This window comes from Gossypium hirsutum, chromosome D06, assembly GCF_007990345.1.
Source record: "Gossypium hirsutum isolate 1008001.06 chromosome D06, Gossypium_hirsutum_v2.1, whole genome shotgun sequence".
NCBI lineage: Eukaryota > Viridiplantae > Streptophyta > Magnoliopsida > Malvales > Malvaceae > Gossypium > Gossypium hirsutum.
The window spans coordinates 45,586,289-45,604,114 of NC_053442.1; positions in this window are offsets into that span (position 1 = coordinate 45,586,289).

A 17,826-nucleotide genomic window follows, 5' to 3' on the forward strand; every position below is an offset into this window, starting at 1 on the left:
CAATCCTTTCCTATTGCAAATCAAGGATATAGATTGTGAAGCTCTTTGGTCCTTTACACCATTCCCAAGGAGTCATACCAAATGCTCATGCACAAATGAAGATTCTCTTATCCAAGAAGTTATCTTATTATTCGGTGATCATTGCTTGCTTGTTCGTTTAAGCTTTGTCACCAACACGACGTCTTGTCATTTTGTATCAATGTTTTGACAACAAAATTCGAAGGGATAGTCTTAACTTAGATTTTTCTTTCTTAGATTTCCAACCTTTAAACTCGGTGTGTTCTAAACAATAGTCTTGTTTCAGATTACTGTATTATTTAGAAACTTCTAAAGTAGTATGCAAAACTTCCCTTGTGAAAGTTTTATTAGTCCATTAATCATTATTCTAATGCAACATGCTTACAAAAAGATCATAATCCTGAATAAAAAATGAATTGATTTGGGGTGTAGCTCGAAATGAATAAATTAAAACAAAATATGATAAAAAATAGAAAAGGAATAGATTGAGAACAAGTATCTTGGAAAGAATAAAGTATTCTAAGAACAACAAATTCAATATAAGTAGTATGAAGACTAGGTATCTCAGATATCGTAGCTTGAACTTCTCTGTACAAACTTTTTGAAGATCATTCTAGGTTTGACATGTGTTTAGTAGATCTACAGTACTCTGTCGATGCCCCAGACGTCACATATCATTTTCCTGTTAATTCAGGTATAGCAAGATCACTACATGCCCCAATCAAAATTTTGAGTTGCTCTGATCACCCCATGTCCCATTTTGATCAAAATTTAAGCCGCCCTTTTCGGGATTTCAACCCAAATCCCCTTTGGTCTCAAGGCGCCCTTTGTGGGTTTTCATCTTGGCCTCTCATTTCTTTTTTTTTTTGTTTTTAAAGACTTAAAGCGCCATTTGCGGGTTTTCACCTTGATCCCTTCTCCTTTTAGGTAAAGTACCTCTTGACTGCATCTGAGTTTATAGGGTTTGGCAAGTTTTTACCATCCATCTCACTCAAGATTAAAGCTCCTCCGGAAAAGGCCTTCTTTACAACATATGGACCTTCCCAATTTGGCATCTATTTTCCTCTAAAATCCTTTTGTATAGGAAGGATCTTTTTCAATACTAGGTCCCCCTAGTGGAATTCTCTTGGACGAACCTTTTTGTTGTATGCCCACATCATTCGCCTTTGATACATCTGACTGTGTTGGATAGCTTTTAGACTTTTTCCCTCTATTAAGTTCAACTGATCGTATTGAGACTGGACCCATTCTGCTTAATTAAACTTTAGCTCAGCCAACACCCGGAGAGAAGGGATTTCAACTTCGATGGGTAATACTGCCTCCATACCATAAACCAAGGAGAAAGGCGTTGCACTGGTGGAAGTCTTGATTGATGTTTGATAAGCAAGGAGGGCAAATGGTAATTTCTAATGCCAGTCCGTATAAGTTTCAGTCATTTTCCCTACAATTTTCTTGATATTCTTATTGGCCGCTTCCACTGTACCATTCATTTTTAGGCGATACGGTGACGAATTATGGTGTCTGATCTTAAATTGACTGCAGACCTCCGCTATTGAGTTGTTGTTCAAATTCAACGCATTGTCCGATATGATTCTTTCGGGTACTCTATATCGACATATGATCTCCTTTTTTTTAAGAACTTGTTAACTGATGACTTTGTGACATTAGCATACGAAGTAGCTTCTACCCATTTAGTGAAGTAATCAATAACCACAAAGATGAAACGATGCCCATTAGAAGCCTTCGGCGATATTGGCTACTTAGAGAAAGGCCATGAAGAAGTCATTACGTGAAGAGGCAAAGTAGGTGTATGCACTTTATCACCATAAATTTGGCATTTATGGCACTTCTTGGCATAATTGATGCAATCTCCTTCTATGGTGGACCAGTAGTACCCGAACCTCATAATCTGTCTAGCCATTATAAACCCACTAGTGTGCGTTCTGTAAATACCCTCATGGACCTCCTCCAAGATTTTTCTAGCCTCCACAACATCCACACATCTTAATAGTACCTGATCCTTTCCCTTTTTATATAAGATCTCCCCATCTAAGACATAATCAATGGCTAGTCTTCTCAGAGCCCCCTTATCATTCTCAGCTGCCTGGTCAGGATACTCACGATTCTTCATATATCACAATATATCTTGATACTAAGGGCTATTATCATTTTCTCCCTCTTCGATATTGTAACAATGAGTTGGGGTTTTATATATGCTCATCTGGATAGGCTTCATGTCCTCTTGACTGTTCACTTTAATCATGGAGGCTAAAGTACCCAACGCGTCAGCCATCTAGTTTTCATCTCGTGGGAGATAGTAGAAAGTAATGTCATCAAACTCTTCAATCAATTTGAGGACAAGTTTTCGATAACTGATTAATTTAGGATCTCTCATTTCCCATTCACCTTTGAGTTGGTATATCACCAATGCTGAATCCCCATATACCTCTAGTACTTTTATTTCACGCTTTATAGCTGCACGAATGCCCATGATGCACGCTTTATATTCTGCCATGTTGTTTGTGCAATCAAAATCCAATTTGAAAGTAAAAGGATAATGATCTCCATTTGGGGATATTAAGACTGCCCCAATTCCATTGCCTACAGCGTTCGAGGCTCCATCAAAGTTTAGCTTCCAAATATGACCCACTTAGGACTCTTATTCAATAGTTACCACATACATCAAGTCCTCGTTTAAGAAATCAAAATTCAAGGGCTCGTAATCCTCCAAGGCTTTACTAGCTAGAAAGTAAGCTATTTCACTCCCTTTCACGGCCTTCTGGCTCACATAAACTATGTCAAATTCGAAAAGCAAAATCTGTCATCTGGCCATCCTCCCATTCAAAGCAGTCACCTATATCATATACTTTAAAAGATATAATTTTGAAATTAGTCAAGTCGTATAGTACAACATGTACTGTCTCAGTCTCCGAGTCGTCCAGATCAAGGCACATCATAATTTCTCAACAGGCGAGTATCTTATTTCACAATTAGTGAATTTCTTACTAAAATAGTATATCGCCCTTTCTTTCTTTCCTATCTCATCATGTTGGCCTAGCACACATCCCATGGAATTGTCAAACACCGTTAAATACAGTATCAGTGGCCTATCCGGGCTAGGTGGTGACAGTACGGGAGTATTGGACAAGTACTGTTTTACCTTGTCAAAAGCTTCTTGGCATTCCTCGTCCCACTCACCTGGATTATGTTTCGTCAAGAGACAGAATATGGGGTCACATTTCTCGGTTAGTTGTGAAATGAACCGAGCAATGTAATTCAATCTTCCTAAGAATCCTCGAACTTCTTTCTGAGTATGTGGCGAAGGTAAATCTCGTATCGCCTTGACCTTGTCCAGGTAGATCTCGATTCTTTTTTCACTGGCTATAAAACCCAACAGCTTTCCTGACCTAGCTCTGGAAGTGCATTTCATTGGGTTAAACGTGAGTTGGAATTTCCTCAGTCTTAAGAACAACTTTCTCAAGACTTGCACATGTTCCTCTTCTGTTCTGGATTTTGCAATCATATCATCAACATAATCCTCGATTTCCTTGTGCATCATGTCATGGAACAAGGCTACCATGGCTCTTTGATATGTTGCTCCTACATTCTTTAAACCAAATGACATCACTTGATAGCAAAACGTTCCCCACAAGGTGATAAATGTAGTCTTTCCCATATCTTCGGGATACATTTTTATTTGATTGTATCCAGAGAAGCTGTCCATAAAGGAAAACAGAGAGTAGCCTACTGTGTTATCTACTGAAGTTTCAATATGAGGCAATGGGAAATTATCCTTCGGGCTAGCCTTGTTCAAGTCCCTGTAATCCACACACATTCGTACCTTCCTATCCTTTTTAGGGACTGGGATGATATTGGCTACCCATTCGGAGTACTTGACCGCATGTAAGAATCCAGCATCACAGTGCCTTTTGACTTCCTCCTTTATTTTTAGCACAATATCAGGCTTCATCCTTCAGAGTCTCTGCTGAACTGGCTTGTAATCCTCTCTTATAGGAAGGCGATGCACTACGATGTCGGTGCTTAATCCCGGCATATCCCAGTATGACCATGCGAAGACATCTTTGGATTCTTAGAGTAACTCAATGAGATCTCGCCTCGTCTCTGTGGTAATGTCAGTTCCAATATTCACCTCTTTTCCCTCTTCCAAGCTCACAATTTCTATTAACTCCTTGTGAGGTAGGATTTGTTTCTCTTCCTGTTCTATCATCCTCAACAAGTCTGGAGATAAACCATAGTCTAGTCATCTTAAAAGTCATGCGATCCTTCTAAACACATGTCTCGCTCAAAAGGAAATTCTAAAATTGTAGCAGCGTCACTCATGTCATTGATATCCGGAGACCTACGGTGGGTACCAAAGAATATACCAAGAATATATGAATTTATGAATAATCTTTTGTACAATATGATTATAAATGTAAGGAAAGAATGATTTGGAAGACAACCTCAAACAAGCGAAAGAATAAAAGAATACTTGCTTAAAATGAATGCAAATATGTATTTTATTAGAATAATAACGTTCAGACATGAGTCTATTTCACAAAGGAATTCCTATCATTTTTAGGCTAAAAACAACAAGAATGTTCTGAAAATTACTCTGAATAAGCTCTAAGGACAACAGGGATTTCTTCCGTAGTCCAATTATTTAGCTTGCTCCTAGGTTCGTAAGGGCGGATTTCTAATAAGGTTCTTCTTTCAGCCGTGTCTATGGCATTGATATGAAAGCCTTCCAACATTTCTTCAATACTTTCTATCATTGGCGTCTTTTGCTCGGGATAAATAATCTCACCTGACACAAAAATTTTGGATATGTGAGGGAATATCATTGGTTTCCACTTGATTTCCTTCCTGCTCATACGTGCCCTTCTTCTTTCTTGCCTCCTCTCTATCTCCTTCCTTCTTTGTTTTGTATTTGGCTTGTACCCTAAGCCAAAATGGTCGTACTTGTCCTTTAACATTGGAACCTCAACTCTTCCCTGAAGATGTCTCCCTAGTCCTTTTCTCGACAGGGCTTCTCTTCCTACCATCAACTGTAGACCCATTCTTGTAGCTTTGGATATTTTTAGCACTGGCATCCTGCTCCCTTCGGTAATAAATGTGAAATTCACAAACTCCAAAGACTGGAAAGAACATTCATATGCCTCATCATTTGTCTCCAAGTACGGTGCATTACTGGTTACGGCCACAATAATATCCTCTTCGACATTTATCGTTACTAATCGACCCTCTGAAATCAACTTCAGCTTTTGATGTAATGACGAAGGTATAGCCCCTGCCGCATGTATCCATGACCTTCCTAACAAACAATTGTAGGAAGTTTTGATGTCCATCACAAGGAAGTCTACCTCATAGACAGTTGGACCAATTAACAAGGGTATTTCAATTCTCCCAATAACCTTCCTCTCAGTGCCATAAAATGCTCTCACTATATTTTGACACGACTTTATATGCGAGCTATCCACAGGCAACTTGTTAAGTGTGGACAAGGGTATTACATTTAATGCTGATCCATTGTCAATCAGAACCTCAGGAAAGGTGTACCCTTTGCATCAGGTAGTAATGTGCAAAGCTTTAGTAGACCCCCTACTTCCAGGTGGTATTTCATCGTCATTGAAGAAGATGAAGTTATCAGCACTTATATTGCTAACCAACCGATCTAATTTGTTGACAGAGATGTCATCGGCCATATATGTTTCATTCAACACTTTCATTAACGCGCTTCGATGTACTTTCGAACTCAAGAGCAAAGCTAGTACAGATATGTGAGGTGGTTGTTTATGCAACTGTTCTACTACACTGTATTCACTGTGCTTTAAGAATTTAAGGAATTCTTTGGCCTTTTCCTCCCCTACTGGCTTATTGATGGGTTCGACTGCCTCTTTTTTCCTTTGTTATGTCATTTTCTGTCCTTTTATAGGTTCTACTTGGGGACTTATTACGTCATAACATCTCTTACTACATGTACGAGAACCTATACCCTGATTTTCATTTGAAGCACTGACTGAAATATTCCCTCCCGGGATGACTACATTGCACTCATAGTTCCTCGGGACCCTCTTGCTGTCCTTGTAAGAAAAGGTTGCGGGTTTTCGAATTATGATTTTTGGTGTTACTAGTTCCCCAGCGTCATTATTTTTTGGTCTTGAAATGATAACCATAGGATGATTCACCTTCGAAACCTTCATTGTAGACTCAGACGCACATATACTTCCCTCATCCTTGATTTCTTCATAGGATTCCACTTCCTTGTCATCCATCATGCATTGAACTAGGACTTTATGTTGAAACTCACAGTAATTCCTCGTCTCTTCACATCTTTCCCCTAAATCTGAAACAATTAACCCCCTTTTGATCATCTCCTTCCAGACCCTTCTCAGGGGAGTTTTTATTTTTGCAACATCTACCTTGATTCTTCTCCCCATAGCCTCACTCATCATGTTTATTCCATTAACAGTATGATTGGGTAGCGGATTCTCTATACTGGATGAATCGTCAAATTTGACAATACCCATATTGATAAACTTTTCAACCAATTTCTTAAAAGTGGTGCGATTTTCTATAGAATGCCCCGTAATTCCCGCATAATAATCGCACTGTGCGTTTGCATCATACCATTTAGGGTACGGAGGTTGCAAAGGCTTTAAATAGAAAGGGGAAACGACGTGTGCATCGAACAAACTTTGATATAGCTCCTTGTACGACATTGAAATTGGCGTGAACTGGAGCCTCTCATTGTTTTGTCTTGTACCCGATTCCCGCCTTGATGAACCTTGCTGATTGGCAACCCCCTTTCCTGGTTGATTTACCGTGATCGACTTTGAGTAACCTTTGTTGTATGTACTCGTGTTGTTCACCTCGTTTTCTTTTTTCCTTGAGGCTGACCTTTTGTTACTTTCTCCAGTATCTATCTTTCCACATCTTATGGCGTTCTCAATCATCTCGCCATTCATGACTATATCTGAAAAACTCTTTGTGGCACTCCCTAGCATGTGTGTGATGAATGGGGCTTTTCACGTGTTGATAAAGAGCATCGTGGTTTCCTTTTCTAGGAGCGATGGTTGAACTTGGATGGCAACCTCCCTCCATCTCTGTGCATATTACCTAAAACTCTCACTAGGCTTCTTCTCTATTTTTTGTAAAGTAATTCTATCAGGAGTCATATCCGTAACATGACTATATTGCTTCATGAATGCTTGTGCTAGGTCCCTCCACGAACTAATCTTGGTACAGCTCAATTGATTGTACCCTTGGATGCTTCCTCCACCAGGTTGTCCTGGAAGCAGTGTATTAGTAGTTGGTCATTGTTAACGTATCCAACCATTCGTCTGCAAAACATGGTAATGTGAGCTTGAGAGTAACTGGTCCCGTTGTACTTTTCAAATTCTGGCATTTTGAACTTGTACGGAAGAACTAAATTTGGAACCAAGCTCAGGTCTTTAGCGTCAATTCCCTGATGACTATCAGCACTTTCCACCGCTTTGAATTTTTCCTCCAGCCATCTACACCTGTCATCTAGCTGTTTTGGCAATTTCGCCTTAGGTTTTTCCTCTTTCGCCACTTCATCAAAATCGAGGATCACTAGATTAGCTGGGTTATTTCTTGGATTTGAACTTGATCCAGTTTGAAAGTTCACTGGCATTGAAGCATCAGCGTGAGGCCTAATTGTGACGGATGGTCTTCGCGGGTACATCTCAGCTTGGACCTATACCTTAGGTGGAGTAAAACCTGAAGGATATAGTGGCTCATCGTTATCCTTACTGGGGTTGGTCATGGGGCCTTTCCCTTTATCTATTCCCCCAATCAATAATTGGGTCGACTGGGTCAACTGGGTCATCATGCTTTTTTGGGATTCTAGCATTTTGTCCGTCATTTCTTGTTGGATCTTAGCTAGTTGCTCTTGCATTTGCACTTGTAGCTGGTCTTGCATCTCCCTTTGCAGTTGTTCGAGTTTTTCTAATCTTTGCTCCATGTCTTTTGTCTTAGCTCGGGTACCGTAACGATGTTTGGTTGGTAGATTTTTTACCGGTTGCCACATAAACTGAAATGATTTTAACTAATTGGGACCTTTTGGTGGACTTTAATGCATATGATGTAATGTAATGCAAATGCATGAAGTGAATGCAAAAATGAGTCAATTTAAATTCAATTCCATTTAGAAAACTTTACCAGAAAACAAAAATTCTTTACATAAAACAAATTACATATATGGCCTAGCCCTAACATTCAAAGCTTTAATTTTCCTAAGCAGTGAAGCTAACTCTTGCCATCGGTCTGATTCCAGCTCGTACTTTACACTCAGTATATCAGCTTGTACTGCCAAAGTCTGTAAGTAATCTGCTACCTCACGAAACTAAGTCACAGCCTCTCCCATGATGTGATCTCTGTTTCTGACTTGGTTCTGACAACAAAGGAGCTGTTCTTTTTTACGCTCTTCACTAGCTTCAAGGAATTCAATCCGCATTTCACAGCTTTGTAATGCCACTTCTAATTCTTCCACTCTTCTTTTCATTTGCTCAATCTTGTCTAAGATCGCTCTTAGCTCCATTGCAGAATTACAGTTTCGATACTGATAAAGAGTTTTCTCAAGTTCAGCCACTCTAGCTTTTAGCTCATCCTTTTCATTTCGGCTTTTTAACAAACTCTTCTCCAAGGTCTTATTTCGCATCTGGGCCTCCTTGAACTTTCTTTCCCATCTACCGGCCTTGATCTTTTAATCTTGAATTTCTTGACACCACTGCTCTGAAGTTTACCCCAACCCGGCAGCTTTCATCGAACAACGCAACCTCTTATAGTCAGTTTTCAAGCTATCCAAATCTCCCTCAGCCTTATTCTTCCCTTTTCTTAATTTCTCGGTTTCTAGCTTCTGAACATCTATGTTTAGTCTCAAATTCATTTTCTTTTCTTCCATTTGTTCTATATTCTTTTCTAACTCTGCATTCTTTCTTTTAAAATCTTGTGTTATAATTTCTAACTCGAAAGGGACAACTTGCGGATGTTTTCGTGTCAGCTGACCGTCTCCCTAACTTGGCCAAGAGATGTTATCATTAATCCTTCTACCCCACCATTCGATATATTCAGGGGTCGTTATCGGACCTACTGCCAAACTCTTCATCCGTTGAGTCTAGTTCCAGGCATTGGACATCTCTCAAATCTTCTTCTTGTAACCATCGCCTTTATATGAAAATTCACACTGAGCTAGCCCTTGAGTTGCAGGTATGAACTGCCTTGACCTATACTGTCTTAGCACTAGTAACGGTGCATAGCCAACAGCACCCCAAATCTCAAGTATAGGGACCCAATCAAAATTACCACATCTATATAAGATCTCATATGGAAGCAACCAAGGAGCTCTCCATTCGATATACTATTCTCAAAGATCCTGAAGAATTTCCATCCATTTTTAATCCGAGATATCATTTCGCCTCGGTATAGCGACTATCTCCTTCAGCGGTGAATAGTTTTCAGAGAAAACATGATAAGAATCCTTATCAACTTTCCAAAAGTGACTGTGGAACTATGCTAAAAGGAGCTGCGCGCATTCGATGAATCTACCCTCACTTACTTTCCAGCATTCGTTCAGCTATCTGAAGGTTTCTGCCAAAATTACCGGGACTGGTGTAACCCTCTTATCAAGTCAGTCAAAGAGATCGATGACTGCTTCATCAACGTGTCTCAAGGTTTTGGGAAATACAACTAAGCCGTAGACACTCAAGACTAAGACATCCACTTTCTTCTTCGTATCTGGGTGTGCTAGAATTAGATCCCTCAAATTCTTTCAAAGAATACATTTGCTATCCCCCTTTTGCTTGATCTGCGCTACAACCCATTGCTCGCCTCTTCCCAGTGATATTTATCAATTTCTTCAAAAAGGTTGGGACATTAACAGCTCTCGAGTAAACTCTATCTGCTTGAATCTTCGAGTAACGAAGTAAAGCCATGTACTCCTCCACTGTAGGTACCAGATCACCTCCCCCAAAAGTGAAACAACTGTAAGCAAGATTCCAAAACTGGGCAAGGGCACGAAACAAGTGTTTATCCACCTTCATGCCAAGTAGATAAGGCAGATCTCCATAGCTAGAGTAAAAAAGCTGCTTGACCTCATCAGTCCACTGATCCCAGATTTCCTTCAATTCTTGCAGACTATTCTGGGTTACACTAATACGAGTGAAGTCCCACAACTCTAATACATATCCTTCAGCCAAACTATCACATTTTCCTCGCTGTGTTGTCTCAAACCAGGCCTGGACAGCCGCATTATCCTCCATCTTATCAAGAAATCTATTTTCCATGATGAGCTCTCTATTTAGTAACCGAATATGAACCAACGCCTTTTAGGATGAAATGCTATGCAGTTAAAATGCCATGCAATCAGAGCAAAACACAAAAAAGTTAGTATCATGTATAAAAACAGAATTCAACACAAACAGGAAATAATAAAGTGCATATTCAGGGATCTACTAAGGTTTGGAATAGTTCTACCTAGGGCAAGTTCCTAAAGCTCACTGTATGAGGTTTGGTTTCTAGAGCAAAGGTACCCGAACCAACAGATTCCTCGATCCTCACCCATTATAGACTCATATGGACCAAGTTCAGTTCAGGGGAATACATTTCCCTATGGCTGCACGGAGATGAAAATCTCATGAAGACATAAGTACGGATGTATTCCGAAAGCGGTCCACTATCCTGAACGGAGGTGAAAACCTCACGAAGGACTAGTTGCTCACTCCCACTTAAAGTGGTAAATTTGACCAACTTATGTAATGCAAATTCACAAACTTAAACCAAGCAAGCATGCCATGATGAAAACCAACGAATGCGAAGGAAAAATCGTAATTTAAAACAAAATTTGAATTTTCGACCATAAGACAAAAATTAATCAATTTATGGCTAGACTCTCTAACAAGTCCCTAGCGGAGTCACCAATCTGTCGAAACCATCTTTATTTTGAAAAAAACAGGGTCGACTTTTAAAACAAAAATGGAGTCGCCACCAACCTTTTTGATGAGGTGTGATTGGGACACCTTGAGGAAAGGTTGTTTTTAATAAACGACTTGATTTTATCAAAACAACGATTTTGGTCCAGGAAATTTAGAAAATAGGTTCGGGAGTCGGTTACGTACGAGGAAGGATTAGCACCCTTGTAACGCCCAAAATTGGTACCTAGTTGATTAATTAGTGTCTTAAAGTCGAACGTCGAAAATTCGAAAAGATTAAAAAGTGTTTCCCCTTGAAAAAAAAACTTTATTGGAATTTATTATTTTGAAAACTAAAAATTTAGTCTTCTTGCTTCAATGAAGAAATCGAAAACCCCGTAAGTTGGGGCGCGACTCCTTGAAGTTTCAAAGACAGCACACGAGTTTGCCTTTATTTAAAAACCTCGTCTCGAGATAACAGAGTGCTATATCCAATAAGTTAGGACACAATATTTTGAAACGTCAAGATAAGTTTTAGCTTGGAATCTTTGCTTTAATTAAAAAGAAATATTGGGTTACTTAAATTCAACGAGGAAGATTGAGGCCCAGTAAGTTAGGGCACAATCTTCTCGAGAATCTTGGATACCGAGTCTTATTTTAAAAATCCTTGAATGAAAAATGTAAGGTGATTAAATGACAATATGCAACGCGAAAGGATAATTTGTAAATAAATTATACTTTAATCAAATGAACGGTAGATAAACACAAGCAAGTAATACACATAGCAACAATAATCTCATGTAAATACCCACATTGGCTAATAAGTAGAAACTAATTAAAATCAAGCAATTTTACATAAACACTAACGAAATATACAAATTTAAGCATAATTTAAGAAATAAATATAATATATGTAAATTAAAATTTTAAAATAAGTTTAAATAAATGAACAATATTAAAATAAGTTGAAATGAATTAAAGATGTTAAAATATTTGAAAGAAATAAACTATCTATATAATAATACGAAATTAACAATAGATTGTGTATGTATAATGAAAATAATTTAATATGAAAGATGTATACATAAATAGTATTACGTAAAAAAAATATTTATACAAATCTAAAAATATGTAATGAGTGAATTTAGAGAAAATATATTGTAGAATAAAATAAATTCAACAATATTAATAGTAGTATATTATAAAAAGGTAAATACATATAAGATTTTAAAAGTAACTTAAAACAATAATACATATAAAGTAAAGTAATGTATATATAATAGGAAAATATATAAGCAAATAATATTATCAATAATAGCAGTAATAGTAATAATATTAATAATAATGAAAGTAGTAATAATAATAATTATAATAACAACAATAATAATCCTAATATTAATGAAAATATTAAACTAATTAAAAAAACAAAAAAAGAGATTAGATTGCAACTAAAACAAAATTAATTAGGGAATAATGTAAATAAAACACAAGAAGGGCCAATGTGCAATGCGCGAATGACATGGAGGGTTAATTTGGAAATATTCCAACCCTCCAAAACGCTGTGTTGCAACATGGACTAAAATAAAACAAAAAACAAATTAAAGGGCGAAATTTAAAAAAAGAAAAGAACTTATTTGAACAGGCCACAAAAGAGAGAGGACCATTTGTGCAAATTTACCCCTGGGACAAAACGCGCGGATCCTCCCCTTAGGTCGGGTCAACACGCGGGTCAAGGGCCTGAAACGGCGTTGTTTTGCGCCTGGTGCTTTAAATCAAAATGACGCCGTTTTGATAAGCTTTATAAATAAACTTTTTTGTCAAAAAAAACATTTTATTCCTTTCTAAAAAAAACCTTCAAAAATCCTCTCAAAGCCTTTCCTCTCCTTTCAGAACCCGGTAGGACTCTGGCGCCGCACCATCGCAACGGCTGCCGGTTGCCGGCGACGGCGCCGCCGTCTGCAGTGGCCGAAAAATTTTAAAATATATATTTTTTTGGTTTTTTCGACTCCCGAACCCAAAAATCACCGATTTTCATCGGAATCGACACCTCCCTCGCCAAAAAGGTACGACCTTTACCCTTTTCCTTTTGTTTCCGATTAAAAAAGTAAATAAAATAACAAAATAAAAAACAGAAGGTAAAACATCTACCTTCGAAAATGGCTTGTATTTGAATTGATTTTTCTCTCCTTTTTTTGATTCATTCGTGTGTCTTAAATACATAAATTCGGGGCCTTTTTATAGCCCAAAATTTCCTATTTTCTCTACTTTTACACTGTTTGTATTGCTATTGGACTCTCCTAGTCCTTTTATAGGTACAAACGTGGAGGTGTGGCGCAAGGCGCGGTACGCGTGGAGGAGGGCTGATTCCGAGTCGTGCGTTGGCTGGATGCGGTGCTGGAGGCTGCTGAAAGCATTGCTAGGGGCGGGGGCTGTTGTTTTTTCTGTTTAGGGTTTCTTTTTTTTTGGGCTAGGGTTTAGTTGGGTATTAGGTTAATGGGTTTGTTGGCCAGTTGGACTTTATTTATTTTTAGTTTAAAATTTTTTTTACTTGGTTTTATTTGCATATGGGCTGGGAAAATTTTGGGCTTGTACATCCTTACTTGTATTAACTATTGAAAATGTATTTAAAATTTTGTATTAATTTGTACTTTATGTATCATTATGTTAAATTATTTTTAAAATTTTAAAATATTTCATGTATCATTAAATTTACAAATAATTTATTAATTATTAAAATATGTTTAAAATATACATTTTATGTATAATTATATTAAATTATATAATATTATCTAAATTAATCTATTTTTTTAAAATTTTAACATCATGTCTGAAATCGACCTTCTACTGCAATTTTTGATAGCAATAATAAACAGTGAAATTAACAAATCACACTTTTTCACAATAATTTCAAAAAACACCTTTTAGATTGATCTTTTCAAAAGTTGGTTGATTATCATGATGGTACCAATAATTGTAAGTGTGCTTCACGTAACATAAAATGTTGTATTATGCAAAGTGAACATCGATTGATTAGTAGGAACCCAAAAAAAATACAATTTTCAACTAGGTTCCCCAACATGACAAGTAGAGTCACGAAATAATTAATTGGTATATGCATTGCAAGGTGCACTCATTAGTGTGCGAGATTTTAAATCCGAATTAATTTGTTTAGACGCACTTAAGGATGTCAATCCTTAAAAGACCTACATGTATACAATCTTCGTAACCTAAAAAAACACATTTTTATGGAATAAAGCTTAAGTTGAATTTCAAGCACCAAAGCTTAAAATTAAAACTTGGAAGAAGGGTTTTGCAATGTCCACGACACATGAGGCTACACCTGCGGAAGATAGGGATGATAGGGTTTTGCTCATGTCGCCTTTCGTGATATGCTTCTCAACGAGGGTAATGGTATGGAATCTAACTCAAGTAACCTGGAAAATGATCTTCATGAAGACAAAATTGAATTCCTTGAGGGTGATATCACAAAGTCAACCATTGATGGAATCTTGGCAATTTAGTTCTCAATAGGGTTTACAAACTTATGGAGGATAGCATGGCGAATGCGATAGCTTTTAAACTCCTGGTTCAGAGAATTAGCATTGTAACATCTTATATCCATCCCGTACAGATAGGAGATACTTCTGGAATGCTTTCTTAGCTTGGTATATATAGTTTTTATAAAACACAATTTATATAATTTTATAAAAAATATTTAAAACGATTCTTGACATTTAAGAAGCTTGAAACACTTAAAACAAACTTTAAAACACTTAAATGGTTCAAAAGATAAGTTTTCAAATTGATTCGAGTATGAAAATGTTAAATCCAAATTTAAAATCAATCTTTAATTTCACAAAATTCATCCAAACATTTTTGAGGTCTTAAAAGTCATTTTGGATCCTCCCAAAGTCCCATTACGAAATGAGAACATTTAACCATCATTTGAAATCATTCCGGAACTTAAAAAACATGCTTTATAGAGTAGGGTAGAATGTCTAGAGACATTCTGTAAATGTTTGGAGACATTGGGCATCAGGAACAACATTTGAGTATTTTTTCCCTTATGTCTTGAGACATTGGGTCAATGTCTCGAGAAACTAAACCCTTGAAGTAGTATTTCAGTATTCTGACTAATATATCTCAAAAAAATAAGTGTCATGTCTCGAGATCCAAGGGCAAGGGACCAAAAATAAAAGTTGAAAACACTTCAAAACTATCCCAAAACACCAACATATGATATCTGTAATATCCAAACATTTCAAAAACACACTAAAATGTCCTTAAACAACATCAAATCATACCCAATGGTTTCAAATCAATAAAACCATTTTAAACCATATTTTAACATAATTTCAAATCATACACATGTTTAAATCAATTTATACTTCAAAGATTATCATAACCACACTTGATTTCACAAATTCAATGCTTACAAACTCTTATATAGTCTAAGTCTCTATGTACATGTCAAATTATAAATCACAATTTCAAATATAACTTACAAAATTTAGACCATTTGGTGATGCATGCTCCTGTGTCGGAATCAGAAGCTCCTCGAAAAGTCTATAACCTACACATTTTAAACCATTAACACGTGAGCTCAATGAGCTTAGTAAGTAACCATGGATAAACCTACTCATCCTGTACTTAGTTAACGTTAATCCCTTCTTAAACATGTCTTTGCCAATTCATTCTAGCCACATTTAGTACTATTAACAGATTAATTTAAGTTAATCGACATATAGGGTTCAACTTACATTTTCTTGACTTGTTAACCTATCACCATATGGATTTCATGTTGAAAACCTTTTTGGCTGATTCATATATTGGTTAGTCCTTTATGCCTTAACTTCCTAACTTCTTACATGTATATATAATAATTCATACGTATTATTTTTACATCACATATTTCATTTCAACTTCTTTTAATAAGTCGTGTATGATTATTAATTTTATTAATATCAATAAAGACAAATTCATTTAAGCCAAACATATTTGGAATTTATTATCATATCAATATCTTATTAGCATAATAGATCATGTGCCTTTTTTATTATTTTCCATTTTATCATTAACCCTTATCACATATTGGTTTTTGGCCATTGTAATCCTAGTAAAATATGGTTCAGAAACTTGGGATTCAATCCCAACTCCACACATATGGCACTATACGTGTAACACCTTATACCCGACCCGATCGTCAGGTCCGGGTAGCAAATGTCACCATCAACTCGAATATCTTAACAAAATTTCTACACTGATTTATTTGATTACTTAGGTAATGTCAAATTTCAAAATTTTATTTCAAGTATAATTCAAAATAAATTCTTACAAAGTTGACACCTTGTTAAACCTAGTCATTATTTACAATTCTAAATTTAGACCTTATTATAGACACCTCCAACTTAATCCCTAATGCATGTCCTCTAAGGGTGCTCCTTTATACGCCTGATACAGTGAGCGTGCCCATCGCGCTATGCTAGTGGTGTCTGGCTTGGTCCCCTCAAAACGTCTCTGAAAATTTTATTCTTGCATCCAAGGCAGTGCAAACGTAAATTCAGTTGAACTCAGTGAGGTTTTGTACAACAATGAACAAAACGTACTATATTTCTAGGAATGAAATAAAAACATAGAATTTAAAACCCCTTGAGTGTCTTAGGAAGTCCCGTCGATCTACTAGCGTAATCAAAGCTTTAAACCACTAGGTTAATCATTTAGAAAAATTAAATCCCTAGTTTAGGCATATGTGTGCTATTCCAAATTACAATATCTTCGGGAATTTGACCCGGTATAGCATCCTCATAGGCATCCATATTACCTTTCCCCACTTGACTCTTAAGGACAACCATATACCTTAATCGGTTAGATTGTTAACTTCTACTAGCGGACTTACCATTCTCCCCGCCTCAATGTTGGGTCCTTGCCTCGATCCCTTCATTATACACTATGCTTAATATACAATTCCCTTAATGCAACCACGATCTTTTGACTTAGCCCTTGCATCGACCCTTCCTTAAGGAAGCCCTAATTCTAATATCTTCACTTGCGGTCTCGTATATGACACCTGGCTGACAGATATACGACCCTTTTCTTGTGGACTTTGTACTCCGCAGGATAGTTCTGTAGGACCTTACCTCTTAAAAATATTTAGCTAAGACATCCCCAAAAACAGATATCCTCTAGAGGACTATGTAACAGCTCGTTTTTCAGTGGTATCAGAATAGTGGTTTCGGGGCCACAAATCTGACTTGTAAGTCCTTAAATATTATTATTTAATATTTACAAATAATATACGGTGTAATGATAAAAATTGATTTATTGATTTTTGGTTAAATGGAAGAACAATTTGTTCACGTGGTATGACCCTAAAGTCAAGTGATTTTAGAAAATGGGGTATCGGGACCTCGTTTTTATAAACCAAGTTGTAAATATTTTTATAAATATTTACGGAGTGTTATTCACGTTGCATTAAAGTTTTGTTAAGAAATTTTAATGTTTAAATAGTTAATTAATTAAAAAGGACTAAATTGTAAATGATGTAAAATTTGATCGCTATTAGATTTGAGTGATTAAATGACTTAATGAATAAAGGTAAATGGAATTAAATGGTAACTAAACCATTTAAGGAGTTAGTGGACAAATATGGACATGGATTTGGTGTTTTTTTTAATTAATGACCAAGGTTAAAATGGTAATTTGATAAATTAAATTAAATTAAACAAAAGCTTTTATCATCTTTTCAAAGTCTTCATCACCGAATTGTAAAAGGGGGAAGAAGCCATTTTTAAGCTTTGAGGTTTCCACAAGTTCAAATGCTAGCATGATATGTCATTTTGGCCCCGTTTCTAATAATTTTTATGTTTTTTAGATCGTT